This window comes from Ostrea edulis, chromosome 10, assembly GCF_947568905.1.
Source record: "Ostrea edulis chromosome 10, xbOstEdul1.1, whole genome shotgun sequence".
NCBI classification, from domain to species: Eukaryota; Metazoa; Mollusca; class Bivalvia; order Ostreida; family Ostreidae; genus Ostrea; species Ostrea edulis.
In genome coordinates this window covers 14,377,907-14,386,851 of record NC_079173.1, presented here as the reverse complement: position 1 = coordinate 14,386,851, position 8,945 = coordinate 14,377,907, and the positions used below count along the sequence as shown (strand labels likewise).

Here is an 8,945-nt window from a genome sequence, read left to right as displayed (position 1 = left end):
AAATGACTGTTGAATATTGGGGAGATGTAAAAGTTTCTGTTCAAATTCCTTAATTTAACAAGAACTACCTTAGTATATATAAGTATTGTTTCATCAATCTTCATTTTAACTGTTGAATACTGTTGAATAAACATTTGAGGGTGGGTTAGTGATGTTTTCATAACAATAACAGGTACACTGGTCATCTCTGGTCCCAACCTATGCTTATTAACACCTGTCCACTCTTTCCTGGGCTCAGGTAATGTCCAGCTACCTTTTATTCTTAATATGTCCAGGTACATGTATTAAGAGGTCTGTCTCCAATAATCAAGCTATGTTATAGAACTGTGACCCTCTGGTAGGTACTGAGGATATTTCGGTCAGTTTTAGCAAACCAAATATATTAAACTTATGAAATTACATTTGATTATCTAATGAAAAATATTAATCAACAATTGATCCATATAATGAAAAGACTTAATTTATCTTTATCTTTGCAAGAAATGTACAAAAATAGGAAAATGGACAGTTTAAATCACAATTGACCATTATTGACCACTTGGGGAGCATTGACCGGGACGGTTAAAACCAGGGGCGGTTTTAACCGCCCAACCCTGCTATACCTCTACCGTATTCAGAGATAGATCATACTAACTAATTACTTTTTCTTTAATTAAGTGAATTTGTACATTACTTGTTTCTCCTAACTACATGTACTACTTTATGGCATAAATTGAAGATTCAGTCCCTGGTGTTGGAGATCTTTTATCTTGAAAACAATAGATGCTAGTGCCACACAACCAAAGAATGTAGTAAACATACTGCTACCTTTGCATGTATTAATTAGCAAATTAAGGTACTAGGAAATATAAATGTAAGGAACAAATGTCTAGGGTGTTTTTTATCTATTAAGATTGTATCAAACTCTAAATCTAATAAGTAAAATTTTGTAATATTCCAGCTTCAGGAAGTTTATCCTATCATAATGGAGATGATTATAGCTACTTTGAACCTACTTTCATGGATCTACCATATTATCTTTTTTTTACTATGACATTTGACTTTATGTTACTTTTGAAAGAAGGTGTAATTTATAAGTATAACGTGCATCACATGCAATTTTAATGATGCAGGCAAATAATTTTGATGCAATATAATTAATAAAAGGCAAGTGTGAACTGTAGATCTACCCAGATTAGATTCAATAAGAATTGAAAGTCAAAACCATGGTGGTAACACAAAGCATCTGCATACAAGATTTTTTAGGCTTGTTAAATGGAAAAATTATATGAAAATAATAGTCTCCCGTAATATCTACATTTTAACTCATATGAGAAATCTTATAACAGTTTCAATATTCAGACAGATCATGAGATGGAAACCAATGTAATTGAGATGAAAAGGGAGTACAACTCGAAATATCAAGGAAAAACAAAAACGGCCATTGTGAATCAGCAGATGACGTCCTATACAACCATCCTTCCATGACACATACAATGGGAAGGTAACAGCTAAGTATATACATATAAATGATATTAAAATCCTGCGTGCTCGTTCCATATAATGTCCCTTGAACATTACAAGTATTTACTTATTCCAAATACATGTAGTTCAAAATGAAGTCAGAAATTCTAAACATTTTTTTTTTTAAATTAAAGTTTATTTCAGGAAACAAAGCCTGTCTGAAACTCCAAAATGACATTTCCAGAAAGCTGAAGAATGGATAAAAATGTATCTACCATCTTGCAACCCAGATTTCATTCCACTGAAAAGAAAAGGGACAGGGTAAGAAGTTATTATTAATAAAAGATATATATATGCTGAAACATCTTAAAAGATATATTGTTAGCTCACCTGAGCTGAAAGCTCAAGTAAGCTATTTTAATCACTTTGTATCTGCCATCTGTCTGTAAACTTTTCACATTTTCATCTTCAACAGAACCACTGGGCCAAATTCAATCAAACTTGGCATATATCATCCATGGGTTAAGGGGATTCAAGTTTGTTGAAATGAAAGACGATGCCCCCTTCAAAGGGGCGATAATCTTAATATAGCTAGTCCCTGTGTATATATATGCATGACTTGTGATGTCTGTATACATGTATGCGTCCTGTTTTATTTCAAATTTCTGTTTTTATGTCTATGCATGCAATTAAGAGGATGTCTCAGAGAAAAACATGCAAAATCACTAAAATCGTCCAGTAGGGTATATAGAACTTTCCATTTTGTTATTTGTTTTTATGATCTAGGGTGCAACATGATATGAAAAATGTACTTTGGAATTTCCTCACATGTTTCTATTTTTAGAAACAACTGGTTTTGATATTTACCAATAATTGGCATTCATGCATAGCAGTAATTATGGAAGTTTGAGGCCTTATAAAATAATTACAATACTTTAAAAAAAATATTTTGTTTTGTTATATCATATAAATATACGTTAAATTTAAAGAATAGTAATGTTTTTCTCTGATTGCATGTATTTATAATTAAGGACAAAGCCATATGTAAGCTAAACTTTGGAATTACAGATAAAATAAGCAAGTTTGGTGCAGCAGTGCAGCTTAAATGGAGATTGAAATCTCATGTAATGATATTAATTATAAAGATCAATATATCATTAGTGCTTTGTGTTTTTTTAATGCTATATAGTCGGTTAAAGAGCTCTTAGCTCATGTTTATTGTTACCTGTATATAGTTCCGACTTTAAATAAAAATTACTTACTTACAAAAATGTAAAAATAGGGGGGGGGGGGGGCATTTAAAAATTTCCGTAAGAACCACTGGGCCAGAAAAGTTCAAATTTACATGACAGCTCTCTGACATAGTGCAGATTCAATTTTGTTAAAATCATGGCTCCGAGGGTAGGGTGGGCCACAATAGGGGATAAAGGTTTTACATACAAGTATATAGGAAAAATCTTTTTTTAAAATATCTCTTGAACTATTTAAGCTAGAGCTTTTATATTTTGTATATACATTTTTTACGAAAAGTTCTTTCATGTGATGCAACGGTGTTCGATCTTGTGACTTTGACCTGGAAGTTTGACCTACTTTTGATAAAAATCTAACCTATTCAATATCTCAACTATTTAAGACAGAGCTTTCATATTTTGTTTATAGATTTCTTATGTCAAGATCTTTTGTATCATGCATGTACCATGATTAATTACCTTGTGACCTTGGTCTTATCCAGAACAGCAAGATCTTGTCGATCATATTGGTGTTGAGACATTTCTGTGTAATGTGAATTCATTTTCAGTCATGTTGTGATCCTTTGGGGCTCATGTAGGCTGGGGCCACAATATGGGATCAACATTTCTCATAGGAATAAAGACTGAAATCTTTTTAAAATCACAACAGCTGTACAATGGCAGGGCCAAGGTGACTCCGTTGAGCGATGTGGCTCTTTGGCCTCTTGTACTGTTTAAGACGCATGTATTTAAAATTTATCATAGGGTATATTTGCATTTATTTTTTCAGAAATTTTGCATGTCCATGTCTTGGAAGGTGAATAGGTGAAAAGTCAATAGATGCTTACCATATCAGATGCTTGCAGAGGATACTGGGGATAAAGTAGCAGAAAATTATGGAAAACAGGAAGTGGCAGCCAGGACTGACATCAATGCAATGAACAATGAGCTGAGGAGACGGTGATGGAACTATATAGGACACGTGCTATGGAGGGGAGGTGACAATGACAGTGAGATGGCGTTGGGTTGGACACCAGAAGGGAAGAGGGCATTTAAGAGACCGAAAACAACCTGGAGAGGAACAGTAGAAGCAGAAAGAAAGATTGCAGAATGGCGAAACTTGAATGAGATCAAGATGGTAGCAATAGAACAGAGTGAATTGGAGAGAGTCTCGGTCCTATGTGTTTTGGCATGGAGAGAACTAAGTAATGTCTAGATTGTTGGAGATAGGATGACCAGGAATATGAATGGATGTGCTGGAAACTATATTAAGACCCTTATGTATTTGGATAGATTTACATACCATCATGATTTTGGTATGAAAAACTTGAAAAAAATCCTCAACCCATATTGTAGCTGACATTGTACATTTGTACTTATTAATATTTCAAATGAACATATTTTTAGACATACAATATCTAAACTTTGGAGTCCATGTACATCTCCACATCGGATAATAGGTTATGATATATGTGTGTGAAATCTTTTCCTATGGTATTCACATGTTAACACATTAGTTTAAATGATGATGTATATCTTATGACTATGGAAGAGAATGTGTTCAGAACAGAATATGTGTCTAGAAGAGTTGTTGCCCTTGAATGTAATTCATTATTTACATGGGGTTGAAAAATAATCCAGCACACAGTAGTACTAAATGCATTATGTTAAAATACATTTATGAAGGGTATAAGTGATACTGTCAATTACTGATTAATACACTTTGTGAAATCATATTATTGTTATGTTTAATAAATTTCAAGGCTGCACCTTTGCACATTTTACAATATTATATTCTGCACTTTGGTATCAAATTCTCTTAACCTAATTTAAGAGTTACATATTCATTAACAGCAAGTTAATTATGATATGCTATGTAGTTTGTCAAAGGGGCATTAGCTGTGAAAGTGATGGCAACCTTTTTATTCAAAATCTCTCAATAAGAATATATATTAATGCCTAATAATAATATTTATTTTGTACAAAAACATGAAAACTTAATAAAACGACAATAGATTTTCACTTTTAGTGTATAGAAATACATAAGGACGAATTATTGTCTTCCAAGACAATAATGATTTAATTACCAAAATTCATGAGATATTCATACACATTCATGTGCCTGTTTTGGGGTTAAAAGGTGTTTGAAATAATTAAATACTGGTGTTATCACTGAAATATACATGTATGATATGGAGCAAATTTCATTTAATTAATTTTTTGGTATCAAAATGGCAGCTAATGCCCCTTTAAGAATAACTATTTTCAATGCACATCATAATAACCTTGTTAAGCTTGAAAGAATATTGGCTATAAGGAATCTTGATCATAAATATTAAAAATATTTTTAATTTCTCTCAAGGAGTTCCTTATAAACAAGCATAAAATCATGATTATAGTACATTGACTCTTTTGTGTTTCAGTCTGTTAGACTTTCCCATTTTATTGTATTTCTTGGAAGTTGTGTTAAAAGAATTGGTGGTCTTGAAAAAGGTTGTTGTAGTGAACAGCAAAGGTCAACTGCTATTCAACAGTCTGTATACCTAGTCACCAAGGGCAAGGGTAGAGGTCATGTGGTTCTGCATTTCACAGGGCCAGTTAAGGGGCTAAAAGAATATAGTGTTAATGACAATTATTTCCATGAATAATGAGAGACATCTCCCATCTCTTGTTATAGTGTTCTTCTTTAAAGATTCTGTGGGAGATGAGAAATACTTTATTTGATGCACAGACACCAAATTAAAAGTGGAGCTTGTTGATCCTAAGTGACATCCTTGCCATTATCTTCAATGCAGTCTTTCATGTGTCTTATAAAGGTTTGCAAACACTAGTGCTTGCATAATGCACAGACACGTGAAGTGGGTAGTGTACGTGTACAGATGTTGTGTACACACCACCACCCCTCCACTGTCTACAAAATATATACCTGTAGAACCAGTAATATCACCAGAATATGTTATTTCCCCACCGATCATCTTCATAAGTCATTATGAAGTCAGTTCTACATTCTATTAGCTCTGGTGAGATATTAATACATACCGTACCACTGGATCTAAAAGAAATCCGTTTTACCACGGTCAACAAAAAGTTGAATTTTCCATTATATTCACAAGCATAGTAAATTATCATCCCTTGCGAATTATGATATACTGGCTGACACCCCCCCCCCTTACATTGCATGGTAGGATGAATCCGCCCCCTTCTTTACATGTATGGTGTTGAAGTTTGGAATAGAGAACATCTGTTATGGATTTTTGGACCCTTTTTTATTTTCGTTTGATAGTCAAGAATTTTAGACGATCGCGAGTTATCCTCTGCTACACCCCCCCCCCTTTCAGAAAAAAAACCCACGCCATCTGTCTGTCTAATGCTCTTACGATTCTTATGTGCAACAAAAATGGAAGTTCAGTAAAATTTCTGGCAACTTTCTTGCATTTTGTATTGAAATTTTTAATTTTTTTATTTATAGTCAATATTAGCCCTAAAATAATATATGTCTCTGATATAAAGCCTACCAAAAATACCGTGTAATTTCATTCCAAATGTACCTAGCCAAATTTGTTATGTAATTGGATATGTAAGGTATTTTATATCTATTAGAAAATATTTTATTAAGATTAATTTTTCGAATTTGAATATGGCGTATTATACGCCAACAATTATTCCGGAAATATATTATCTATTGGTGACGTTTCACCCAAGTAAGTATAATCTCGCGAGAATACCGCTTGTTTTCATCTGCCCGTTTAGCACATTCTAAAAAATGTACTTTACCCCACTGCCGCATTACATGACGTCACAATGAAAAATACGTCATGATGAAGATCATGACGTACATCTCTACATTCCTTTGCGATTAGAAATGTCAAAATATGTTTTCGTTATTTACCACCGCTGTCAAACGATAAACCGCAATATTGATCTGTTTATTAAGGCTTTTCCCTGATATAATTCTATGAGTCTATTTAACACAACTGCACATAAGTTTAAACAATTTTATTCATGTCACATATCATTATTTCAAATACATAACTCCCACACACAACAGACATGAGTAAAAAAATTCAAGTTCTAACAAATAAATACCTGAAAAGAAGGAAAATTCACTTTTTATTATTTCAATGAACAAAATCTAAACTTTACACAATACTTTGTTTTAAGTATATCCGCTACAATAAAGTTGAAGAAGAGGGGGGTTACTGGACTCAATACTTCTCATTACCAGCTCGTTGGGGTTATCGCGCTTTGATGACTCTTGTGCGTCATTGGTAAGAAAATGCACAAATCTCGTGAGCAAGTGCGAGATTACTGGGACATATAAACGAAACGTTCAGAGCACCCCCCTCCCCTTTTTAAGAGTTAAAATACATGGTATATTTTAAATAAAATTACCATTTGTCAAACTGCACTTTTCAAATATTCTAACACTATCTTATTAAATATGTTACATGTTTTTTAAACTCCACCACACCTATTTTAAAAATTCCAAACAACGATGTTCTCTGGACACCCAAGTCCATCAATATTTTGCAATTTTCAAATTAACTTAGATGCAGTTTGGAAACGCATTAGGTGTGTTAATTAGTGTTATAAACGTCTTTTAAAAATGCAGTTTGGTATATACATGTATATAACTTGTTCTAAAATATGGAAAATTACGGGGGGGGGGGGGGGGGGGGGTACGTGTACGATTACAAAGTCCATGCCATATGAACCTGTCCTAATTGTATGATAAATTAGAATGTCTTCATAGTCTGACAGAATAACTTTAAAAACATATTCATCACATTAATTACAAGAAAAGTTCTTGTGTTAGATGTGCATATCGGTTTTTCCCTTCACAGTTCTTCTTGCGATTGACACTTTATATCGGTCAGATTTGGCAAATTTAGTAGCTTCTCTTCCTCACATAGTTTAATAAGTTCGTCTGTTTTCTTTTAAGAATAATCAATTCCTAAATTTGGCTTTAGAATTTTAATCAGTGTTGTGGTTTGCAGTCAGTTAATATTACGTGTGCCAAAGTAATGTGTTTACATGATGTTGTCCCGGTAGCAGGACGTTATGCGCCTTTAATTTGAAGAGTTCCACTAATGGAAATGATAAGTATTTATCTATCTGTTCGTTTGGGTGTAGGTTAATAAGTTTTCTGCGCTTTTGCAATTACGGTTAGTATTACCTTTGAACAAATAAGCATTGGAAAGGACTTTTAAGTGTTGCTCCGCCGCGGTGGCCGAGAGGTTAGAGCGTTCGCCCCGCATGCGGAAGGCCGGGGTTCGAATCCCGGCCGCAACACACCTAAGTCGTTAAAACAGGTGGTGACAGTTCCATCGCCAAACGCTCGGCATCAGGTGTGAATATCACCGGTCCTCGGAGATGACCTTAAAAACGGATGACCCGTGGCACGCTAAAGAACCCTCACTGTTCAATGGCCGTAAGCGCCGAGCATAGGCCTAAATTCGAAGCCCTTCACCAGTCTTGGTGACGTCTCCATATGAGTGAAAAATGTCGAGCGAGACGTTAAGCAAGATAGAATCAGTCAATCCCAAAGACTGAAGGTGATCTCTTTTCGTGGGCTTGTAAGAAGCGTCTAACTCTGCGTTTCTTTTAGTTGAAGAAACTGAAGGTCTTATGTACGGAAGCATATTAGTACGGAAGCATATTAGGGCCGCAGCAGTATCATTTTTTAGTTTGTTATAACAAATTAGTAATTTGTTTTAACAGATTATTAATTTGTTATAACAAATTACTAATCTGTTATAACAAATTAATAATCTGTTGTAACAAATTATTAATCTGTTATAACAAATTAGTAATTTGTTATAACAAATTAATAATCTGTTATAACAAATTAGTAATTTGTTATAACAAATTAATAATCTGTTATAACAAATTAGTAATCTGTTATAACAAATTAGTAATTTGTTATAACAGATTAATAATTTGTTATAACAAATTAGTAATTCGTTATAACAGATTATCAATTTGTTATAACAAATTACTAATCTGTTATAACAAATCATTAATCTGTTATAACAAATTATTAATCTGTTATAACGAATTTAACAGATCATCAATATCAAAGACAAGAGATCATAATAGACAATCGTGGATTTTTCTCCATAGTCTCCACATATCAAAGGAAAAGACAAGAAAGCTATGGCCCGGGCAAACTTAGTATGAGAAACGGAAGAAGATGAAGAATTCACACTAAAACAATATGTCCCCTTTCTGGGAAGGGGAGGTATATTTATTCATAAATATTTTTAAAGAAAA

The 8,945-nt window shown here is 33.4% G+C and overlaps 1 long non-coding RNA gene across 1 annotated transcript; it reads left to right on the top strand.

Annotated features, from left to right (window-relative positions):
- Window positions 1–1,442: 1,442 nt before the first annotated feature.
- Window positions 1,443–4,434, top strand: LOC125677142 (uncharacterized). The gene is made up of 3 exons (XR_008799364.1): window positions 1,443–1,483; window positions 1,638–1,764; window positions 3,463–4,434. It is a non-coding gene; the product is annotated as an uncharacterized LOC125677142 (long non-coding RNA).
- Window positions 4,435–8,945: the final 4,511 nt, after the last annotated feature.